The following is a 25,148-nucleotide window of genomic DNA, read 5'->3' on the forward strand; positions in this document are numbered from 1 at the left end:
TTTGCCGTAAAGAAAAACTAATAGTGTCTCCCTGATTTTTCAGACACAAGTATATCTGTTGAAAACAGTCTGGTGTAGGCCCGAGAAATAGAAGTGTGGTTTTGCAGTTCCACGGGTCAAATCTCTGTATTATCCTGCTTTTGGCATTTGTTGCCATAAAGAAAAACAGTAATAGTGCCTCCTGATTTTTCAGACACAAATATATCTGTTGAAAATAATCTGGTGTAGGCCCGAGAAATAGAAGTGTGGTTTTGCAGTTCCATGGGTAAAATCTCTGTATTATCCTGCTTTTGGCATTTTTTGCCGTAAATAAAAACTAATAGTGTCTCCCTGATTTTTCAGACACATATATATCTGTTGAAAATAGTCTGGTGTAGGCCCGAGAAATAGAAGTGTGGCTTTGCAGTTCCACGGGTCAAATCTCACCATTATCCTGCTTTTGGCATTTTTTGCCGTAAAGAAAAACTAATAGTGTCTCCCTGATTTTTCAGACACAAATATATCTGTTGAAAATAGTCAGGTGTAGGCCCGAGAAATAGAAGTGTGGTTTTGCAGTTCCACGGGTCAAATCTCTGTATCATCCTGCTTTTGGCATTTTTTGCCGTAAAGAAAAACTAATAGTGTCTCCCTGATTTTTCAGACACAAATATATCTGTTGAAAATAGTCTGGTGTAGGCCCGAGAAATAGAAGTGTGGTTTTGCAGTTCCACGGGTCAAATCTCTGTATTATCCTGCTTTATGCATTTTTTGCCGTAAAGAAAAACTAATAGTGTCTCCCTTATTTTTCAGACACAAATATATCTGTTGAAAATAGTCTGGTGTAGGTCCAAGAAACAGAAGTGTGGTTTTGCAATTCCACGGGTCAAATCTGTGTATTATCCTGCTTTTGGCATTTTTTGCCGTAAAGAAAAACTCATAGTTTCTCCCTGATTTTTCAGAAACAAATGTATCTGTTGAAAATAGTCTGGTGTAGGCCCGAAAAATAGAAGTGTGGTTTTGCTGTTCCACGAGTCAAATCTCTGTATTATCCTGCTTTTGGCATTTTTTTGCCATAAAGAAAAACAGTATTAGTGTCTTCTGATTGTTCAGACACAAATATATCTGTTGAAAATAGTCTGGTGTAGGCCCGAGAAATACCAGTGTGGTTTTGCAGTTCCACGGGTCAAATCTCTGTATTATCCTGCTTTTGGCATTTTTTGCCATAAAGGAAAACAGTAATAGTGTCTCCTGATTTTTCAGACACAAATATATCTGTTGAAAATAGTCTGGTGTAGGCCCGAGAAATAGTAGTGTGGTTTTGCAATTCCACGGGTCAAATCTCTTTATTATCCTGCTTTTGGCATTTTTTGCCGTAAATAAAAACAGTAATAGTGTCTCCTGATTGCTCAGACACAAATATATCTGTTGAAAATAGTCTGGTGTAGGCCCGAGAACTAGAAGTGTGGTTTTGCAGTTCCACGGGTCAAATCTCTGTATTATCCTGCTTTTGGCATTTTTTGCCATAAAGGAAAACAGTAATAGTGTCTCCTGATTTTTCAGACACAAATATATCTGTTGAAAATAGTCTGGTGTAGGCCCGAGAAATAGAAGAGTGGTTTTGCAGTTCCACGGGTCAAATCTCTGTATTATCCTGCTTTTGGCATTTTTTGCCGTAAAGAAAAACAGTAATAGTGTCTCCTGATTTTTCAGACACAAATATATCTGTTGAAAATAGTCTGGTGTAGGCCCGAGAAATAGAAGTGTGGTTTTGCAGTTCCACGGGTCAAATCTCTGTATTATCCTGCTTTTGGCATTTTTTGCCGTAAAGAAAAACTAATAGTGTCTCCCTGATTTTTCAGACACAAATATATCTGTTGAAAATAGTCTGGTGTAGGCCCGAGAAATAGTAGTGTGGTTTTGCAGTTCCACGGGTCAAATCTCTGTATTATCCTGCTTTTGGCATTTTTTACCATAAAGAAAAACAGTAATAGTGTCTCCTGATTTTTCTGACACAAATATATCTGTTGAAAATAGTCTGGTGTAGGCCCGAAAAATAGAAGTGTGGTTTTGCAGTTCCACGGGTCATATCTCTGTATTATCCTGCTTTTGGCATTTTTTGCCGTAAAGAAAAACTCATAGTTTCTCTCTGATTTTTCAGAAACAAATATATCTGTTGAAAATAGTCTGGTGTAGGCCCGAGAAATAGAAGTGTGGTTTTGCAGTTCCACGGGTCAAATCTCTGTATTATCCTGCTTTATGCATTTTTTGCCGTAAAGAAAAACTAATAGTGTCTCCCTTATTTTTCAGACACAAATATATCTGTTGAAAATAGTCTGGTGTAGGTCCAAGAAACAGAAGTGTGGTTTTGCAATTCCACGGGTCAAATCTCTGTATTATCCTGCTTTTGGCATTTTTTGCCGTAAATAAAAACAGTAATAGTGTCTCCTGATTGCTCAGACACAAATATATCTGGTGAAAATAGTCTGGTGTAGGCCCGAGAAATAGAAGTGTGGTTTTGCAGTTCCACGGGTCAAATCTCTGTATCATCCTGCTTTTGGCATTTTTTGCCGTAAAGAAAAACTAATAGTGTCTCCCTGATTTTTCAGACACAAATATATCTGTAGAAAATAGTCTGGTGTAGGCCCGAGAAATAGAAGTGTGGTTTGGCAGTTCCACGGGTCAAATCTGTGTATTATCCTGCTTTTGGCATTTTTTGCCGTAAGGAAAAACTCATAGTTTCTCCCTGATTTTTCATAAACAAATATATCTGTTGAAAATAGTCTGGTGTAGGCCCGAGAAATAGAAGTGTGGTTTTGCAGTTCCACGGGTCAAATCTCTGTATTATCCTGCTTTTGGCATTTTTTGCCATAAAGAAAAACAGTAATAGTGTCTCCTGATTGTTCAGACACAAATATGTCTGGTTAAAATAGTCTGGTGTAGGCCCGAGAAATAGAAGTGTGGTTTTACAGTTCCACGGGTCAAATCTCTGTATTATCCTGCTTTATGCATTTTTTGCCGTAAAGAAAAACTAATAGTGTCTCCCTGATTTTTCAGACACAAGTATATCTGTTGAAAACAGTCTGGTGTAGGCCCGAGAAATAGAAGTGTGGTTTTGCAGTTCCACGGGTCAAATCTCTGTATTATCCTGCTTTTGGCATTTTTTGCCATAAAGAAAAACAGCAATAGTGTCTCCTGATTTTTCAGACACAAATATATCTGTTTAAAATAGTCTGGTGTAGGCCCGAGAAATAGAAGAGTGGTTTTGCAGTTCCACGGGTCAAATCTCTGTATTATCCTGCTTTTGGCATTTGTTGCCATAAAGAAAAACAGTAATAGTGTCTCCTGATTTTTCAGACACAAATATATCTGTTGAAAATAGTCTGGTGTAGGCCCGAAAAATAGAAGTGTGGTTTTGCAGTTCCACGGGTCAAATCTCTGTATTATCCTGCTTTTGGCATTTTTTGCCATAAAGAAAAACAGTAATAGTGTCTCCTGATTTTTCTGACACAAATATATCTGTTGAAAATAGTCTGGTGTAGGCCCGAAAAATAGAAGTGTGGTTTTGCAGTTCCACAGGTCAAATCTCTGTATTATCCTGCTTTTGGCATTTTTTTGCCATAAAGAAAAACAGTAATAGTGTCTCCTGATTGTTCAGACACAAATATATCTGTTGAAAATAGTCTGGTGTAGGCCCGAGAAATAGAAGTGTGGTTTTGCAGTTCCACGGGTCAAATCTCTGTATTATCCTGCTTTTGGCATTTTTTGCCATAAAGGAAAACAGTAATAGTGTCTCCTGATTTTTCAGACACAAATATATCTGTTGAAAATAGTCTGGTGTAGGCCCGAGAAATAGAAGTGTGGTTTTGCAGTTCCACGGGTCAAATCTCTGTATTATCCTGCTTTTGGCATTTTTTGCCGTAAAGAAAAACTAATAGTGTCTCCCTGATTTTTCAGACACAAATATATCTGTTGAAAATAGTCTGGTGTAGGCCCGAGAAATAGTAGTGTGGTGTTGCAGTTCCACGGGTCAAATCTCTGTATTATCCTGCTTTTGGCATTTTTTGCCGTAAATAAAAACTAATAGTGTCTCCCTGATTTTTCAGACACATATATATCTGTTGAAAATAGTCTGGTGTAGGCCCGAGAAATAGAAGTGTGGCTTTGCAGTTCCACGGGTCAAATCTCACCATTATCCTGCTTTTGGCATTTTTTGCCGTAAAGAAAAACTAATAGTGTCTCCCTGATTTTTCAGACACAAATATATCTGTTGAAAATAGTCAGGTGTAGGCCCGAGAAATAGAAGTGTGGTTTTGCAGTTCCACGGGTCAAATCTCTGTATCATCCTGCTTTTGGCATTTTTTGCCGTAAAGAAAAACTAATAGTGTCTCCCTGATTTTTCAGACACAAATATATCTGTTGAAAATAGTCTGGTGTAGGCCCGAGAAATAGAAGTGTGGTTTTGCAGTTCCACGGGTCAAATCTCTGTATTATCCTGCTTTATGCATTTTTTGCCGTAAAGAAAAACTAATAGTGTCTCCCTTATTTTTCAGACACAAATATATCTGTTGAAAATAGTCTGGTGTAGGTCCAAGAAACAGAAGTGTGGTTTTGCAATTCCACGGGTCAAATCTGTGTATTATCCTGCTTTTGGCATTTTTTGCCGTAAAGAAAAACTCATAGTTTCTCCCTGATTTTTCAGAAACAAATGTATCTGTTGAAAATAGTCTGGTGTAGGCCCGAAAAATAGAAGTGTGGTTTTGCTGTTCCACGAGTCAAATCTCTGTATTATCCTGCTTTTGGCATTTTTTTGCCATAAAGAAAAACAGTATTAGTGTCTTCTGATTGTTCAGACACAAATATATCTGTTGAAAATAGTCTGGTGTAGGCCCGAGAAATACCAGTGTGGTTTTGCAGTTCCACGGGTCAAATCTCTGTATTATCCTGCTTTTGGCATTTTTTGCCATAAAGGAAAACAGTAATAGTGTCTCCTGATTTTTCAGACACAAATATATCTGTTGAAAATAGTCTGGTGTAGGCCCGAGAAATAGTAGTGTGGTTTTGCAATTCCACGGGTCAAATCTCTTTATTATCCTGCTTTTGGCATTTTTTGCCGTAAATAAAAACAGTAATAGTGTCTCCTGATTGCTCAGACACAAATATATCTGTTGAAAATAGTCTGGTGTAGGCCCGAGAACTAGAAGTGTGGTTTTGCAGTTCCACGGGTCAAATCTCTGTATTATCCTGCTTTTGGCATTTTTTGCCATAAAGGAAAACAGTAATAGTGTCTCCTGATTTTTCAGACACAAATATATCTGTTGAAAATAGTCTGGTGTAGGCCCGAGAAATAGAAGAGTGGTTTTGCAGTTCCACGGGTCAAATCTCTGTATTATCCTGCTTTTGGCATTTTTTGCCGTAAAGAAAAACAGTAATAGTGTCTCCTGATTTTTCAGACACAAATATATCTGTTGAAAATAGTCTGGTGTAGGCCCGAGAAATAGAAGTGTGGTTTTGCAGTTCCACGGGTCAAATCTCTGTATTATCCTGCTTTTGGCATTTTTTGCCGTAAAGAAAAACTAATAGTGTCTCCCTGATTTTTCAGACACAAATATATCTGTTGAAAATAGTCTGGTGTAGGCCCGAGAAATAGTAGTGTGGTTTTGCAGTTCCACGGGTCAAATCTCTGTATTATCCTGCTTTTGGCATTTTTTACCATAAAGAAAAACAGTAATAGTGTCTCCTGATTTTTCTGACACAAATATATCTGTTGAAAATAGTCTGGTGTAGGCCCGAAAAATAGAAGTGTGGTTTTGCAGTTCCACGGGTCATATCTCTGTATTATCCTGCTTTTGGCATTTTTTGCCGTAAAGAAAAACTCATAGTTTCTCTCTGATTTTTCAGAAACAAATATATCTGTTGAAAATAGTCTGGTGTAGGCCCGAGAAATAGAAGTGTGGTTTTGCAGTTCCACGGGTCAAATCTCTGTATTATCCTGCTTTATGCATTTTTTGCCGTAAAGAAAAACTAATAGTGTCTCCCTTATTTTTCAGACACAAATATATCTGTTGAAAATAGTCTGGTGTAGGTCCAAGAAACAGAAGTGTGGTTTTGCAATTCCACGGGTCAAATCTCTGTATTATCCTGCTTTTGGCATTTTTTGCCGTAAATAAAAACAGTAATAGTGTCTCCTGATTGCTCAGACACAAATATATCTGGTGAAAATAGTCTGGTGTAGGCCCGAGAAATAGAAGTGTGGTTTTGCAGTTCCACGGGTCAAATCTCTGTATCATCCTGCTTTTGGCATTTTTTGCCGTAAAGAAAAACTAATAGTGTCTCCCTGATTTTTCAGACACAAATATATCTGTAGAAAATAGTCTGGTGTAGGCCCGAGAAATAGAAGTGTGGTTTGGCAGTTCCACGGGTCAAATCTGTGTATTATCCTGCTTTTGGCATTTTTTGCCGTAAGGAAAAACTCATAGTTTCTCCCTGATTTTTCATAAACAAATATATCTGTTGAAAATAGTCTGGTGTAGGCCCGAGAAATAGAAGTGTGGTTTTGCAGTTCCACGGGTCAAATCTCTGTATTATCCTGCTTTTGGCATTTTTTGCCATAAAGAAAAACAGTAATAGTGTCTCCTGATTGTTCAGACACAAATATGTCTGGTTAAAATAGTCTGGTGTAGGCCCGAGAAATAGAAGTGTGGTTTTACAGTTCCACGGGTCAAATCTCTGTATTATCCTGCTTTATGCATTTTTTGCCGTAAAGAAAAACTAATAGTGTCTCCCTGATTTTTCAGACACAAGTATATCTGTTGAAAACAGTCTGGTGTAGGCCCGAGAAATAGAAGTGTGGTTTTGCAGTTCCACGGGTCAAATCTCTGTATTATCCTGCTTTTGGCATTTTTTGCCATAAAGAAAAACAGCAATAGTGTCTCCTGATTTTTCAGACACAAATATATCTGTTTAAAATAGTCTGGTGTAGGCCCGAGAAATAGAAGAGTGGTTTTGCAGTTCCACGGGTCAAATCTCTGTATTATCCTGCTTTTGGCATTTGTTGCCATAAAGAAAAACAGTAATAGTGTCTCCTGATTTTTCAGACACAAATATATCTGTTGAAAATAGTCTGGTGTAGGCCCGAAAAATAGAAGTGTGGTTTTGCAGTTCCACGGGTCAAATCTCTGTATTATCCTGCTTTTGGCATTTTTTGCCATAAAGAAAAACAGTAATAGTGTCTCCTGATTTTTCTGACACAAATATATCTGTTGAAAATAGTCTGGTGTAGGCCCGAAAAATAGAAGTGTGGTTTTGCAGTTCCACAGGTCAAATCTCTGTATTATCCTGCTTTTGGCATTTTTTTGCCATAAAGAAAAACAGTAATAGTGTCTCCTGATTGTTCAGACACAAATATATCTGTTGAAAATAGTCTGGTGTAGGCCCGAGAAATAGAAGTGTGGTTTTGCAGTTCCACGGGTCAAATCTCTGTATTATCCTGCTTTTGGCATTTTTTGCCATAAAGGAAAACAGTAATAGTGTCTCCTGATTTTTCAGACACAAATATATCTGTTGAAAATAGTCTGGTGTAGGCCCGAGAAATAGAAGTGTGGTTTTGCAGTTCCACGGGTCAAATCTCTGTATTATCCTGCTTTTGGCATTTTTTGCCGTAAAGAAAAACTAATAGTGTCTCCCTGATTTTTCAGACACAAATATATCTGTTGAAAATAGTCTGGTGTAGGCCCGAGAAATAGTAGTGTGGTGTTGCAGTTCCACGGGTCAAATCTCTGTATTATCCTGCTTTTGGCATTTTTTGCCGTAAAGAAAAACTAATAGTGTCTCCCTGATTTTTCAGACACAAATATATCTGTTGAAAATAGTCTGGTGAAGGCCTGAGAAATAGTAGTGTGGTTTTGCAGTTCCACGGGTCAAATCTCTGTATTATCCTGCTTTTGGCATTTTTTGCCATAAAGAAAAACAGTAATAGTGTCTTCTGATTGTTCAGACACAAATATGTCTGGTTAAAACAGTCTGGTGAAGGCCCGAAAAATAGAAGTGTGGTTTTGCAGTTCCACGGGTCAAATCTCTGTATTATCCTGCTTTTGGCATTTTTTTGCCATAAAGAAAAACAGTAATAGTGTCTCCTGATTTTTCAGACACAAATATATCTGTTGAAAATAGTCTGGTGTAGGCCCGAGAAATAGAAGTGTGGTTTTGCAGTTCCACGGGTCAAATCTCTGTATTATCCTGCTTTTGGCATTTTTTGCCATAAAGGAAAACAGTAATAGTGTCTCCTGATTTTTCAGACACAAATATATCTGTTGAAAATAGTCTGGTGTAGGCCCGAGAAATAGAAGTGTGGTTTTGCAGTTCCACGGGTCAAATCTCTGTATTATCCTGCTTTTGGCATTTTTTGCCGTAAAGAAAAACTAATAGTGTCTCCCTGATTTTTCAGACACAAATATATCTGTTGAAAATAGTCTGGTGTAGGCCCGAGAAATAGTAGTGTGGTGTTGCAGTTCCACGGGTCAAATCTCTGTATTATCCTGCTTTTGGCATTTTTTGCCGTAAAGAAAAACTAATAGTGTCTCCCTGATTTTTCAGACACAAATATATCTGTTGAAAATAGTCTGGTGTAGGCCCGAGAAATAGTAGTGTGGTGTTGCAGTTCCATGGGTCAAATCTCTGTATTATCCTGCTTTTGGCATTTTTTGCCGTAAAGAAAAACTAATAGTGTCTCCCTGATTTTTCTGACACAAATATATCTGTTGAAAATAGTCTGGTGAAGGCCTGAGAAATAGTAGTGTGGTTTTGCAGTTCCACGGGTCAAATCTCTGTATTATCCTGCTTTTGGCATTTTTTGCCGTAAAGAAAAACTAATAGTGTCTCCCTGATTTTTCTGACACAAATATATCTGTTGAAAATAGTCTGGTGTAGGCCCGAAAAATAGAAGTGTGGTTTTGCAGTTCCACGGGTCAAATCTCTGTATTATCCTGCTTTTGGCATTTTTTGCCATAAAGAAAAACAGTAATAGTGTCTTCTGATTGTTCAGACACAAATATGTCTGGTTAAAACAGTCTGGTGAAGGCCCGAAAAATAGAAGTGTGGTTTTGCAGTTCCACGGGTCAAATCTCTGTATTATCCTGCTTTTGGCATTTTTTTGCCATAAAGAAAAACAGTAATAGTGTCTCCTGATTGTTCAGACACAAATATGTCTGGTTAAAATAGTCTGGTGTAGGCCCGAGAAATAGAAGTGTGGTTTTGCAGTTCCAAGGGTCAAATCTCTGTATTATCCTGCTTTATGCATTTTTTGCCGTAAAGAAAAACTAATAGTGTCTCCCTGATTTTTCAGACACAAGTATATCTGTTGAAAATAGTCTGGTGTAGGCCCGAGAAATATAAGAGTGGTATTGCAGTTCCACGGGTCAAATCTCTGTATTATCCTGCTTTTGGCATTTTTTGCCATAAAGGAAAACAGTAATAGTGTCTCCTGATTTTTCAGACACAAATATATCTGTTGAAAATAGTCTGGTGTAGGCCCGAGAAATAGAAGAGTGGTTTTGCAGTTCCACGGGTGAAATCTCTGTATTATCCTGCTTTTGGCATTTTTTGCCATAAAGAAAAACAGTAATAGTGCCTCCTGATTTTTCAGACACAAATATATCTGTTGAAAATAATCTGGTGTAGGCCCGAGAAATAGAAGTGTGGTTTTGCAGTTCCATGGGTAAAATCTCTGTATTATCCTGCTTTTGGCATTTTTTGCCGTAAATAAAAACTAATAGTGTCTCCCTGATTTTTCAGACACATATATATCTGTTGAAAATAGTCTGGTGTAGGCCCGAGAAATAGAAGTGTGGCTTTGCAGTTCCACGGGTCAAATCTCACCATTATCCTGCTTTTGGCATTTTTTGCCGTAAAGAAAAACTAATAGTGTCTCCCTGATTTTTCAGACACAAATATATCTGTTGAAAATAGTCAGGTGTAGGCCCGAGAAATAGAAGTGTGGTTTTGCAGTTCCACGGGTCAAATCTCTGTATCATCCTGCTTTTGGCATTTTTTGCCGTAAAGAAAAACTAATAGTGTCTCCCTGATTTTTCAGACACAAATATATCTGTTGAAAATAGTCTGGTGTAGGCCCGAGAAATAGAAGTGTGGTTTGGCAGTTCCACGGGTCAAATCTGTGTATTATCCTGCTTTTGGCATTTTTTGCCGTAAAGAAAAACTCATAGTTTCTCCCTGATTTTTCAGAAACAAATGTATCTGTTTAAAATAGTCTGGTGTAGGCCCGAAAAATAGAAGTGTGGTTTTGCTGTTCCACGAGTCAAATCTCTGTATTATCCTGCTTTTGGCATTTTTTTGCCATAAAGAAAAACAGTATTAGTGTCTTCTGATTGTTCAGACACAAATATATCTGTTGAAAATAGTCTGGTGTAGGCCCGAGAAATACCAGTGTGGTTTTGCAGTTCCACGGGTCAAATCTCTGTATTATCCTGCTTTTGGCATTTTTTGCCATAAAGGAAAACAGTAATAGTGTCTCCTGATTTTTCAGACACAAATATATCTGTTGAAAATAGTCTGGTGTAGGCCCGAGAAATAGTAGTGTGGTTTTGCAATTCCACGGGTCAAATCTCTGTATTATCCTGCTTTTGGCATTTTTTGCCGTAAATAAAAACAGTAATAGTGTCTCCTGATTGCTCAGACACAAATATATCTGTTGAAAATAGTCTGGTGTAGGCCCGAGAACTAGAAGTGTGGTTTTGCAGTTCCACGGGTCAAATCTCTGTATTATCCTGCTTTTGGCATTTTTTGCCATAAAGGAAAACAGTAATAGTGTCTCCTGATTTTTCAGACACAAATATATCTGTTGAAAATAGTCTGGTGTAGGCCCGAGAAATAGAAGAGTGGTTTTGCAGTTCCACGGGTCAAATCTCTGTATTATCCTGCTTTTGGCATTTTTTGCCGTAAAGAAAAACAGTAATAGTGTCTCCCGATTTTTCAGACACAAATATATCTGTTGAAAATAGTCTGGTGTAGGCCCGAGAAAAAGAAGTGTGGTTTTGCAGTTCCACTGGTCAAATCTCTGTATTATCCTGCTTTTGGCATTTTTTGCCGTAAAGAAAAACTAATAGTGTCTCCCTGATTTTTCAGACACAAATATATCTGTTGAAAATAGTCTGGTGTAGGCCCGAGAAATAGTAGTGTGGTTTTGCAGTTCCACGGGTCAAATCTCTGTATTATCCTGCTTTTGGCATTTTTTACCATAAAGAAAAACAGTAATAGTGTCTCCTGATTTTTCTGACACAAATATATCTGTTGAAAATAGTCTGGTGTGGGCCCGAAAAATAGAAGTGTGGTTTTGCAGTTCCACGGGTCATATCTCTGTATTATCCTGCTTTTGGCATTTTTTGCCGTAAAGAAAAACTCATAGTTTCTCTCTGATTTTTCAGAAACAAATATATCTGTTGAAAATAGTCTGGTGTAGGCCCGAGAAATAGAAGTGTGGTTTTGCAGTTCCACGGGTCAAATCTCTGTATTATCCTGCTTTATGCATTTTTTGCCGTAAAGAAAAACTAATAGTGTCTCCCTTATTTTTCAGACACAAATATATCTGTTGAAAATAGTCTGGTGTAGGTCCAAGAAACAGAAGTGTGGTTTTGCAATTCCACGGGTCAAATCTCTGTATTATCCTGCTTTTGGCATTTTTTGCCGTAAATAAAAACAGTAATAGTGTCTCCTGATTGCTCAGACACAAATATATCTGGTGAAAATAGTCTGGTGTAGGCCCGAGAAATAGAAGTGTGGTTTTGCAGTTCCACGGGTCAAATCTCTGTATCATCCTGCTTTTGGCATTTTTTGCCGTAAAGAAAAACTAATAGTGTCTCCCTGATTTTTCAGACACAAATATATCTGTAGAAAATAGTCTGGTGTAGGCCCGAGAAATAGAAGTGTGGTTTGGCAGTTCCACGGGTCAAATCTGTGTATTATCCTGCTTTTGGCATTTTTTGCCGTAAGGAAAAACTCATAGTTTCTCCCTGATTTTTCATAAACAAATATATCTGTTGAAAATAGTCTGGTGTAGGCCCGAGAAATAGAAGTGTGGTTTTGCAGTTCCACGGGTCAAATCTCTGTATTATCCTGCTTTTGGCATTTTTTGCCATAAAGAAAAACAGTAATAGTGTCTCCTGATTGTTCAGACACAAATATGTCTGGTTAAAATAGTCTGGTGTAGGCCCGAGAAATAGAAGTGTGGTTTTACAGTTCCACGGGTCAAATCTCTGTATTATCCTGCTTTATGCATTTTTTGCCGTAAAGAAAAACTAATAGTGTCTCCCTGATTTTTCAGACACAAGTATATCTGTTGAAAACAGTCTGGTGTAGGCCCGAGAAATAGAAGTGTGGTTTTGCAGTTCCACAGGTCAAATCTCTGTATTATCCTGCTTTTGGCATTTTTTGCCATAAAGAAAAACAGCAATAGTGTCTCCTGATTTTTCAGACACAAATATATCTGTTTAAAATAGTCTGGTGTAGGCCCGAGAAATAGAAGAGTGGTTTTGCAGTTCCACGGGTCAAATCTCTGTATTATCCTGCTTTTGGCATTTGTTGCCATAAAGAAAAACAGTAATAGTGTCTCCTGATTTTTCAGACACAAATATATCTGTTGAAAATAGTCTGGTGTAGGCCCGAAAAATAGAAGTGTGGTTTTGCAGTTCCACGGGTCAAATCTCTGTATTATCCTGCTTTTGGCATTTTTTGCCATAAAGAAAAACAGTAATAGTGTCTCCTGATTTTTCTGACACAAATATATCTGTTGAAAATAGTCTGGTGTAGGCCCGAAAAATAGAAGTGTGGTTTTGCAGTTCCACAGGTCAAATCTCTGTATTATCCTGCTTTTGGCATTTTTTTGCCATAAAGAAAAACAGTAATAGTGTCTCCTGATTGTTCAGACACAAATATATCTGTTGAAAATAGTCTGGTGTAGGCCCGAGAAATAGAAGTGTGGTTTTGCAGTTCCACGGGTCAAATCTCTGTATTATCCTGCTTTTGGCATTTTTTGCCATAAAGGAAAACAGTAATAGTGTCTCCTGATTTTTCAGACACAAATATATCTGTTGAAAATAGTCTGGTGTAGGCCCGAGAAATAGAAGTGTGGTTTTGCAGTTCCACGGGTCAAATCTCTGTATTATCCTGCTTTTGGCATTTTTTGCCGTAAAGAAAAACTAATAGTGTCTCCCTGATTTTTCAGACACAAATATATCTGTTGAAAATAGTCTGGTGTAGGCCCGAGAAATAGTAGTGTGGTGTTGCAGTTCCACGGGTCAAATCTCTGTATTATCCTGCTTTTGGCATTTTTTGCCGTAAAGAAAAACTAATAGTGTCTCCCTGATTTTTCTGACACAAATATATCTGTTGAAAATAGTCTGGTGAAGGACTGAGAAATAGTAGTGTGGTTTTGCAGTTCCACGGGTCAAATCTCTGTATTATCCTGCTTTTGGCATTTTTTGCCGTAAAGAAAAACAGTAATAGTGTCTCCCTGATTTTTCTGACACAAATATATCTGTTGAAAATAGTCTGGTGTAGGCCCGAAAAATAGAAGTGTGGTTTTGCAGTTCCACGGGTCAAATCTCTGTATTATCCTGCTTTTGGCATTTTTTGCCATAAAGAAAAACAGTAATAGTGTCTTCTGATTGTTCAGACACAAATATGTCTGGTTAAAACAGTCTGGTGAAGGCCCGAAAAATAGAAGTGTGGTTTTGCAGTTCCACGGGTCAAATCTCTGAATTATCCTGCTTTTGGCATTTTTTTGCCATAAAGAAAAACAGTAATAGTGTCTCCTGATTGTTCAGACACAAATATATCTGTTGAAAATAGTCTGGTGTAGGCCCGAGAAATAGAAGTGTGGTTTTGCAGTTCCACGGGTCAAATCTCTGTATTATCCTGCTTTTGGCATTTTTTGCCATAAAGGAAAACAATAATAGTGTCTCCTGATTTTTCAGACACAAATATATCTGTTGAAAATATTCTGGTGTAGGCCCGAGAAATAGAAGTGTGGTTTTGCAGTTCCACGGGTCAAATCTCTGTATTATCCTGCTTTTGGCATTTTTTGCCGTAAAGAAAAACTAATAGTGTCTCCCTGATTTTTCAGACACAAATATATCTGTTGAAAATAGTCTGGTGTAGGCCCGAGAAATAGTAGTGTGGTGTTGCAGTTCCACGGGTCAAATCTCTGTATTATCCTGCTTTTGGCATTTTTTGCCGTAAAGAAAAACTAATAGTGTCTCCCTGATTTTTCTGACACAAATATATCTGTTGAAAATAGTCTGGTGAAGGCCTGAGAAATAGTAGTGTGGTTTTGCAGTTCCACGGGTCAAATCTCTGTATTATCCTGCTTTTGGCATTTTTTGCCGTAAAGAAAAACTAATAGTGTCTCCCTGATTTTTCTGACACAAATATATCTGTTGAAAATAGTCTGGTGTAGGCCCGAAAAATAGAAGTGTGGTTTTGCAGTTCCACGGGTCAAATCTCTGTATTATCCTGCTTTTGGCATTTTTTGCCATAAAGAAAAACAGTAATAGTGTCTCCTGATTGTTCAGACACAAATATGTCTGGTTAAAATAGTCTGGTGTAGGCCCGAGAAATAGAAGTGTGGTTTTGCAGTTCCAAGGGTCAAATCTCTGTATTATCCTGCTTTATGCATTTTTTGCCGTAAAGAAAAACTAATAGTGTCTCCCTGATTTTTCAGACACAAGTATATCTGTTGAAAATAGTCTGGTGTAGGCCCGAGAAATATAAGAGTGGTATTGCAGTTCCACGGGTCAAATCTCTGTATTATCCTGCTTTTGGCATTTTTTGCCATAAAGGAAAACAGTAATAGTGTCTCCTGATTTTTCAGACACAAATATATCTGTTGAAAATAGTCTGGTGTAGGCCCGAGAAATAGAAGAGTGGTTTTGCAGTTCCACGGGTCAAATCTCTGTATTATCCTGCTTTTTGGCATTTTTTGCCATAAAGAAAAACAGTAATAGTGCCTCCTGATTTTTCAGACACAAATATATCTGTTGAAAATAATCTGGTGTAGGCCCGAGAAATAGAAGTGTGGTTTTGCAGTTCCATGGGTAAAATCTCTGTATTATCCTGCTTTTGGCATTTTTTGCCGTAAAGAAAAACTAATAGTGTCTCCCTGATTTTTCAGACACAAATATATCTGTTGAAAATAGTCTGGTGTAGGCCCGAGAAATAGAAGTGTGGCTTTGCAGTTACACGGGTCAAATCTCACCATTATCCTGCTTTTGGCATTTTTTGCCGTAAAGAAAAACTAATAGTGTCTCCCTGATTTTTCAGACACAAATATATCTGTTGAAAATAGTCAGGTGTAGGCCCGAGAAATAGAAGTGTGGTTTTGCAGTTCCACGGGTCAAATCTCTGTATCATCCTGCTTTTGGCATTTTTTGCCGTAAAGAAAAACTAATAGTGTCTCCCTGATTTTTCAGACACAAATATATCTGTTGAAAATAGTCTGGTGTAGGCCCGAGAAATAGAAGTGTGGTTTGGCAGTTCCACGGGTCAAATCTGTGTATTATCCTGCTTTTGGCATTTTTTGCCGTAAAGAAAAACTCATAGTTTCTCCCTGATTTTTCAGAAACAAATATATCTGTTGAAAATAGTCTGGTGTAGGCCCGAAAAATAGAAGTGTGGTTTTGCAGTTCCACGGGTCAAATCTCTGTATTATCCTGCTTTTGGCATTTTTTTGCCATAAAGAAAAACAGTATTAGTGTCTCCTGATTGTTCAGACACAAATATATCTGTTGAAAATAGTCTGGTGTAGGCCCGAGAAATAGCAGTGTGGTTTTGCAGTTCCACGGGTCAAATCTCTGTATTATCCTGCTTTTGGCATTTTTTGCCATAAAGGAAAACAGTAATAGTGTCTCCTGATTTTTCAGACACAAATATATCTGTTGAAAATAGTCTGGTGTAGGCCCGAGAAATAATAGTGTGGTTTTGCAATTCCACGGGTCAAATCTCTGTATTATCCTGCTTTTGGCATTTTTTGCCGTAAATAAAAACAGTAATAGTGTCTCCTGATTGCTCAGACACAAATATATCTGTTGAAAATAGTCTGGTGTAGGCCCGAGAACTAGAAGTGTGGTTTTGCAGTTCCACGGGTCAAATCTCTGTATTATCCTGCTTTTGGCATTTTTTGCCATAAAGGAAAACAGTAATAGTGTCTCCTGATTTTTCAGACACAAATATATCTGTTGAAAATAGTCTGGTGTAGGCCCGAGAAATAGAAGAGTGGTTTTGCAGTTCCACGGGTCAAATCTCTGTATTATCCTGCTTTTGGCATTTTTTGCCGTAAAGATAAACAGTAATAGTGTCTCCTGATTTTTCAGACACAAATATATCTGTTGAAAATAGTCTGGTGTAGGCCCGAGAAATAGAAGTGTGGTTTTGCAGTTCCACGGGTCAAATCTCTGTATTATCCTGCTTTTGGCATTTTTTGCCGTAAAGAAAAACTAATAGTGTCTCCCTGATTTTTCAGACACAAATATATCTGTTGAAAATAGTCTGGTGTAGGCCCGAGAAATAGTAGTGTGGTTTTGCAGTTCCACGGGTCAAATCTCTGTATTATCCTGCTTTTGGCATTTTTTACCATAAAGAAAAACAGTAATAGTGTCTCCTGATTTTTCTGACACAAATATATCTGTTGAAAACAGTCTGGTGTAGGCCCGAAAAATAGAAGTGTGGTTTTGCAGTTCCACGGGTCATATCTCTGTATTATCCTGCTTTTGGCATTTTTTGCCATAAAGGAAAACAGTAATAGTGTCTCCTGATTTTTCAGACACAAATATATCTGTTGAAAATAGTCTGGTGTAGGCCCGAGAAATAGAAGAGTGGTTTTGCAGTTCCACGGGTCAAATCTCTGTATTATCCTGCTTTTGGCATTTTTTGCCATAAAGAAAAACAGTAATAGTGTCTCCTGATTTTTCAGACACAAATATATCTGTTGAAAATAGTCTGGTGTAGGCCCGAAAAATAGAAGTGTGGTTTTGCAGTTCCACGGGTCAAATCTCTGTATTATCCTGCTTTTGGCATTTTTTGCCGTAAAGAAAAACTAATAGTGTCTCCCTGATTTTTCAGACACAAATATATCTGTTGAAAATAGTCTGGTGTAGGCCCGAGAAATAGTAGTGTGGTTTTGCAGTTCCACAGGTCAAATCTCTGTATTATCCTGCTTTTGGCATTTTTTGCCGTAAAGAAAAACTAATAGTGTCTCCCTGATTTTTCTGACACAAATATATCTGTTGAAAATAGTCTGGTGAAGGCCCGAGAAATAGTAGTGTGGTTTTGCAGTTCCACGGGTCAAATCTCTGTATTATCCTGCTTTTGGCATTTTTTGCCGTAAAGAAAAACTAATAGTGTCTCCCTGATTTTTCTGACACAAATATATCTGTTGAAAATAGTCTGGTGTAGGCCCGAAAAATAGAAGTGTGGTTTTGCAGTTCCACGGGTCAAATCTCTGTATTATCCTGCTTTTGGCATTTTTTGCCATAAAGAAAAACAGTAATAGTGTCTTCTGATTGTTCAGACACAAATATGTCTGGTTAAAACAGTCTGGTGTAGGCCCGAAAAATAGAAGTGTGGTTTTGCAGTTCCATGGGTCAAATCTCTGTATTATCCTGCTTTTGGCATTTTTTTGCCATAAAGAAAAACAGTAATAGTGTCTCCTGATTTTTCAGACACAAATATATCTGTTGAAAATAGTCTGGTGTAGGCCCGAGAAATAATAGTGTGGTTTTGCAATTCCACGGGTCAAATCTCTGTATTATCCTGCTTTTGGCATTTTTTGCCGTAAATAAAAACAGTAATAGTGTCTCCTGATTGCTCAGACACAAATATATCTGTTGAAAATAGTCTGGTGTAGGCCCGAGAACTAGAAGTGTGGTTTTGCAGTTCCACGGGTCAAATCTCTGTATTATCCTGCTTTTGGCATTTTTTGCCATAAAGGAAAACAGTAATAGTGTTTCCTGATTTTTCAGACACAAATATATCTGTTGAAAATAGTCTGGTGTAGGCCCGAGAAATAGAAGAGTGGTTTTGCAGTTCCACGGGTCAAATCTCTGTATTATCCTGCTTTTGGCATTTTTTGCCGTAAAGATAAACAGTAATAGTGTCTCCTGATTTTTCAGACACAAATATATCTGTTGAAAATAGTCTGGTGTAGGCCCGAGAAATAGAAGTGTGGTTTTGCAGTTCCACGGGTCAAATCTCTGTATTATCCTGCTTTTGGCATTTTTTGCCGTAAAGAAAAACTAATAGTGTCTCCCTGATTTTTCAGACACAAATATATCTGTTGAAAATAGTCTGGTGTAGGCCCGAGAAATAGTAGTGTGGTTTTGCAGTTCCACGGGTCAAATCTCTGTATTATCCTGCTTTTGGCATTTTTTACCATAAAGAAAAACAGTAATAGTGTCTCCTGATTTTTCTGACACAAATATATCTGTTGAAAACAGTCTGGTGTAGGCCCGAAAAATAGAAGTGTGGTTTTGCAGTTCCACGGGTCATATCTCTGTATTATCCTGCTTTTGGCATTTTTTGCCATAAAGGAAAACAGTAATAGTGTCTCCTGATTTTTCAGACACAAATATATCTGTTGAAAATAGTCTGGTGTAGGCCCGAGAAATAGAAGAGTGGTTTTGCAGTTCCACGGGTCAAATCTCTGTATTATCCTGCTTTTGGCATTTTTTGCCATAAAGAAAAACAGTAATAGTGTCTCCTGATTTTTCAGACACAAATATATCTGTTGAAAATAGTCTGGTGTAGGCCCGAGAAATAGAAGTGTGGTTTTGCAGTTCCACGGGTCAAATCTCTGTATTATCCTGCTTTTGGCATTTTTTGCCGTAAAGAAAAACTAATAGTGTCTCCCTGATTTTTCAGACACAAATATATCTGTTGAAAATAGTCTGGTGTAGGCCCGAGAAATAGTAGTGTGGTTTTGCAGTTCCACAGGTCAAATCTCTGTATTATCCTGCTTTTGGCATTTTTTGCCGTAAAGAAAAACTAATAGTGTCTCCCTGATTTTTCTGACACAAATATATCTGTTGAAAATAGTCTGGTGAAGGCCCGAGAAATAGTAGTGTGGTTTTGCAGTTCCACGGGTCAAATCTCTGTATTATCCTGCTTTTGGCATTTTTTGCCGTAAAGAAAAACTAATAGTGTCTCCCTGATTTTTCTGACACAAATATATCTGTTGAAAATAGTCTGGTGTAGGCCCGAAAAATAGAAGTGTGGTTTTGCAGTTCCACGGGTCAAATCTCTGTATTATCCTGCTTTTGGCATTTTTTGCCATAAAGAAAAACAGTAATAGTGTCTTCTGATTGTTCAGACACAAATATGTCTGGTTAAAACAGTCTGGTGTAGGCCCGAAAAATAGAAGTGTGGTTTTGCAGTTCCATGGGTCAAATCTCTGTATTATCCTGCTTTTGGCATTTTTTTGCCATAAAGAAAAACAGTAATAGTGTCTCCTGATTGTTCAGACACAAATATGTCTGGTTAAAATAGTCTGGTGTAGGCCCGAGAAATAGAAGTGTGGTTTTGCAGTTCCACGGGTCAAATCTCTGTATTATCCTGCTTTTTACATTTTTTGCCATAAAGAAAAACAGTAATAGTGTCTCCTGATTTTTCTGACACAAATATATCTGTTGAAAATAGTCTGGTGTAGGCCCGAAAAATAGAAGTGTGGTTTTGCAGTTCCACGGGTCATATCTCTGTATTATCCTGCTTTTGGCATTTTTTGCCATAAAGGAAAACAGTAATAGTGTCTCCTGATTTTTCAGACACAAATATATCTGTTGAAAATAGTCTGGTGTAGGCCCGAGAAATAGAAGAGTGGTTTTGCATTTCCACGGGTCAAATCTCTGTATTATCCTGCTTTTGGCATTTTTTGCCATAAAGAAAAACAGTAATAGTGTCTCCTGATTTTTCAGACACAAATATATCTGTTGAAAATAGTCTGGTGTAGGCCCGAGAAATAGAAGTGTGGTTTTGCAGTTCCATGGGTAAAATCTCTGTATTATCCTACTTTTGGCATTTTTTGCCGTAAAGAAAAACTAATAGTGTCTCCCTGATTTTTCAGACACAAATATATCTGTTGAAAATAGTCTGGTGTAGGCCCGAGAAATAGAAGTGTGGCTTTGCAGTTCCACGGGTCAAATCTCACCATTATCCTGCTTTTGGCATTTTTTGCCGTAAAGAAAAACTAATAGTGTCTCCCTGATTTTTCAGACACAAATATATCTGTTGAAAATAGTCAGGTGTAGGCCCGAGAAATAGAAGTGTGGTTTTGCAGTTCCACGGGTCAAATCTCTGTATCATCCTGCTTTTGGCATATTTTGCCGTAAAGAAAAACTAATAGTGTCTCCCTGATTTTTCAGACACAAATATATCTGTTGAAAATAGTCTGGTGTAGGCCCGAGAAATAGAAGTGTGGTTTGGCAGTTCCACGGGTCAAATCTGTGTATTATCCTGCTTTTGGCATTTTTTGCCGTAAAGAAAAACTCATAGTTTCTCCCTGATTTTTCAGAAACAAATATATCTGTTGAAAATAGTCTGGTGTAGGCCCGAAAAATAGAAGTGTGGTTTTGCAGTTCCACGGGTCAAATCTCTGTATTATCCTGCTTTTGGCATTTTTTTGCCATAAAGAAAAACAGTATTAGTGTCTCCTGATTGTTCAGACACAAATATATCTGTTGAAAATAGTCTGGTGTAGGCCCGAGAAATAGCAGTGTGGTTTTGCAGTTCCACGGGTCAAATCTCTGTATTATCCTGCTTTTGCCATTTTTTGCCATAAAGGAAAACAGTAATAGTGTCTCCTGATTTTTCAGACACAAATATATCTGTTGAAAATAGTCTGGTGTAGGCCCGAGAAATAGTAGTGTGGTTTTGCAATTCCACGGGTCAAATCTCTGTATTATCCTGCTTTTGGCATTTTTTGCCGTAAATAAAAACAGTAATAGTGTCTCCTGATTGCTCAGACACAAATATATCTGTTGAAAATAGTCTGGTGTAGGCCCGAGAACTAGAAGTGTGGTTTTGCAGTTCCATGGGTCAAATCTCTGTATTATCCTGCTTTTGGCATTTTTTGCCATAAGGGAAAACAGTAATAGTGTCTCCTGATTTTTCAGACACAAATATATCTGTTGAAAATAGTCTGGTGTAGGCCTGAGAAATAGAAGAGTGGTTTTGCAGTTCCACGGGTCAAATCTCTGTATTATCCTGCTTTTGGCATTTTTTGCCGTAAAAAAAAACAGTAATAGTGTCTCCTGATTTTTCAGACACAAATATATCTGTTGAAAATAGTCTGGTGTAGGCCCGAGAAATAGAAGTGTGGTTTTGCAGTTCCACGGGTCAAATCTCTGTATTATCCTGCTTTTGGCATTTTTTGCCGTAAAGAAAAACTAATAGTGTCTCCCTGATTTTTCAGACACAAATATATCTGTTGAAAATAGTCTGGTGTAGGCCCGAGAAATAGTAGTGTGGTTTTGCAGTTCCACGGGTCAAATCTCTGTATTATCCTGCTTTTGGCATTTTTTACCATAAAGAAAAACAGTAATAGTGTCTCCTGATTTTTCTGACACAAATATATCTGTTGAAAATAGTCTGGTGTAGGCCCGAAAAATAGAAGTGTGGTTTTGCAGTTCCACGGGTCATATCTCTGTATTATCCTGCTTTTGGCATTTTTTGCCATAAAGGAAAACAGTAATAGTGTCTCCTGATTTTTCAGACACAAATATATCTGTTGAAAATAGTCTGGTGTAGGCCCGAGAAATAGAAGAGTGGTTTTGCAGTTCCACGTGTCAAATCTCTGTATTATCCTGCTTTTGGCATTTTTTGCCATAAAGAAAAACAGTAATAGTGTCTCCTGATTTTTCAGACACAAATATATCTGTTGAAAATAGTCTGGTGTAGGCCCGAGAAATAGAAGTGTGGTTTTGCAGTTCCACGGGTCAAATCTCTGTATTATCCTGCTTTTGGCATTTTTTGCCGTAAAGAAAAACTAATAGTGTCTCCCTGATTTTTCAGACACAAATATATCTGTTGAAAATAGTCTGGTGTAGGCCCGAGAAATAGTAGTGTGGTTTTGCAGTTCCACGGGTCAAATCTCTGTATTATCCTGCTTTTGGCATTTTTTGCCGTAAAGAAAAACTAATAGTGTCTCCCTGATTTTTCTGACACAAATATATCTGTTGAAAATAGTCTGGTGAAGGCCCGAGAAATAGTAGTGTGGTTTTGCAGTTCCACGGGTCAAATCTCTGTATTATCCTGCTTTTGGCATTTTTTGCCATAAAGAAAAACAGTAATAGTGCCTCCTGATTTTTCAGACACAAATATATCTGTTGAAAATAATCTGGTGTAGGCCCGAGAAATAGAAGTGTGGTTTTGCAGTTCCATGGGTAAAATCTCTGTATTATCCTGCTTTTGGCATTTTTTGCCGTAAAGAAAAACTAATAGTGTCTCCCTGATTTTTCAGACACAAATATATCTGTTGAAAATAGTCTGGTGTAGGCCCGAGAAATAGAAGTGTGGTTTTGCAGTTCCACGGGTCAAATCTCACCATTATCCTGCTTTTGGCATTTTTTGCCGTAAAGAAAAACTAATAGTGTCTCCCTGATTTTTCAGACACAAATATATCTGTTGAAAATAGTCAGGTGTAGGCCCGAGAAATAGAAGTGTGGTTTTGCAGTTCCACGGGTCAAATCTCTGTATCATCCTGCTTTTGGCATATTTTGCCGTAAAGAAAAACTAATAGTGTCTCCCTGATTTTTCAGACACAAATATATCTGTTGAAAATAGTCTGGTGTAGGCCCGAGAAATAGAAGTGTGGTTTGGCAGTTCCACGGGTCAAATCTGTGTATTATCCTGCTTTTGGCATTTTTTGCCGTAAAGAAAAACTCATAGTTTCTCCCTGATTTTTCAGAAACAAATATATCTGTTGAAAATAGTCTGGTGTAGGCCCGAAAAATAGAAGTGTGGTTTTGCAGTTCCACGGGTCAAATCTCTGTATTATCCTGCTTTTGGCATTTTTTTGCCATAAAGAAAAACAGTATTAGTGTCTCCTGATTGTTCAGACACAAATATATCTGTTGAAAATAGTCTGGTGTAGGCCCGAGAAATAGCAGTGTGGTTTTGCAGTTCCACGGGTCAAATCTCTGTATTATCCTGCTTTTGCCATTTTTTGCCATAAAGGAAAACAGTAATAGTGTCTCCTGATTTTTCAGACACAAATATATCTGTTGAAAATAGTCTGGTGTAGGCCCGAGAAATAGTAGTGTGGTTTTGCAATTCCACGGGTCAAATCTCTGTATTATCCTGCTTTTGGCATTTTTTGCCGTAAATAAAAACAGTAATAGTGTCTCCTGATTGCTCAGACACAAATATATCTGTTGAAAATAGTCTGGTGTAGGCCCGAGAACTAGAAGTGTGGTTTTGCAGTTCCATGGGTCAAATCTCTGTATTATCCTGCTTTTGGCATTTTTTGCCATAAAGGAAAACAGTAATAGTGTCTCCTGATTTTTCAGACACAAATATATCTGTTGAAAATAGTCTGGTGTAGGCCCGAGAAATAGAAGAGTGGTTTTGCAGTTCCACGGGTCAAATCTCTGTATTATCCTGCTTTTGGCATTTTTTGCCGTAAAGAAAAACTAATAGTGTCTCCCTGATTTTTCAGACACAAATATATCTGTTGAAAATAGTCTGGTGTAGGCCCGAGAAATAGTAGTGTGGTTTTGCAGTTCCACGGGTCAAATCTCTGTATTATCCTGCTTTTGGCATTTTTTACCATAAAGAAAAACAGTAATAGTGTCTCCTGATTTTTCTGACACAAATATATCTGTTGAAAATAGTCTGGTGTAGGCCCGAAAAATAGAAGTGTGGTTTTGCAGTTCCACGGGTCATATCTCTGTATTATCCTGCTTTTGGCATTTTTTGCCATAAAGGAAAACAGTAATAGTGTTTCCTGATTTTTCAGACACAAATATATCTGTTGAAAATAGTCTGGTGTAGGCCCGAGAAATAGAAGAGTGGTTTTGCAGTTCCACGGGTCAAATCTCTGTATTATCCTGCTTTTGGCATTTTTTGCCATAAAGAAAAACAGTAATAGTGTCTCCTGATTTTTCAGACACAAATATATCTGTTGAAAATAGTCTGGTGTAGGCCCGAGAAATAGAAGTGTGGTTTTGCAGTTCCACGGGTCAAATCTCTGTATTATCCTGCTTTTGGCATTTTTTGCCGTAAAGAAAAACTAATAGTGTCTCCCTGATTTTTCAGACACAAATATATCTGTTGAAAATAGTCTGGTGTAGGCCCGAGAAATAGTAGTGTGGTTTTGCAGTTCCACGGGTCAAATCTCTGTATTATCCTGCTTTTGGCATTTTTTGCCGTAAAGAAAAACTAATAGTGTCTCCCTGATTTTTCTGACACAAATATATCTGTTGAAAATAGTCTGGTGAAGGCCCGAGAAATAGTAGTGTGGTTTTGCAGTTCCACGGGTCAAATCTCTGTATTATCCTGCTTTTGGCATTTTTTGCCGTAAAGAAAAACTAATAGTGTCTCCCTGATTTTTCTGACACAAATATATCTGTTGAAAATAGTCTGGTGTAGGCCCGAAAAATAGAAGTGTGGTTTTGCAGTTCCACGGGTCAAATCTCTGTATTATCCTGCTTTTGGCATTTTTTGCCATAAAGAAAAACAGTAATAGTGTCTTCTGATTGTTCAGACACAAATATGTCTGGTTAAAACAGTCTGGTGTAGGCCCGAAAAATAGAAGTGTGGTTTTGCAGTTCCATGGGTCAAATCTCTGTATTATCCTGCTTTTGGCATTTTTTTGCCATAAAGAAAAACAGTAATAGTGTCTCCTGATTGTTCAGACACAAATATGTCTGGTTAAAATAGTCTGGTGTAGGCCCGAGAAATAGAAGTGTGGTTTTGCAGTTCCACGGGTCAAATCTCTGTATTATCCTGCTTTTGGCATTTTTTGCCATAAAGAAAAACAGTAATAGTGTCTCCTGATTTTTCTGACACAAATATATCTGTTGAAAATAGTCTGGTGTAGGCCCAAAAAATAGAAGTGTGGTTTTGCAGTTCCACGGGTCATATCTCTGTATTATCCTGCTTTTGGCATTTTTTGC

The sequence above is a fragment of the Phyllobates terribilis genome, unplaced genomic scaffold, assembly GCF_046119375.1.
Source record: "Phyllobates terribilis strain yellow unplaced genomic scaffold, ASM4611937v1 Scaffold_1__5_contigs__length_1240528914, whole genome shotgun sequence".
NCBI classification, from domain to species: Eukaryota; Metazoa; Chordata; class Amphibia; order Anura; family Dendrobatidae; genus Phyllobates; species Phyllobates terribilis.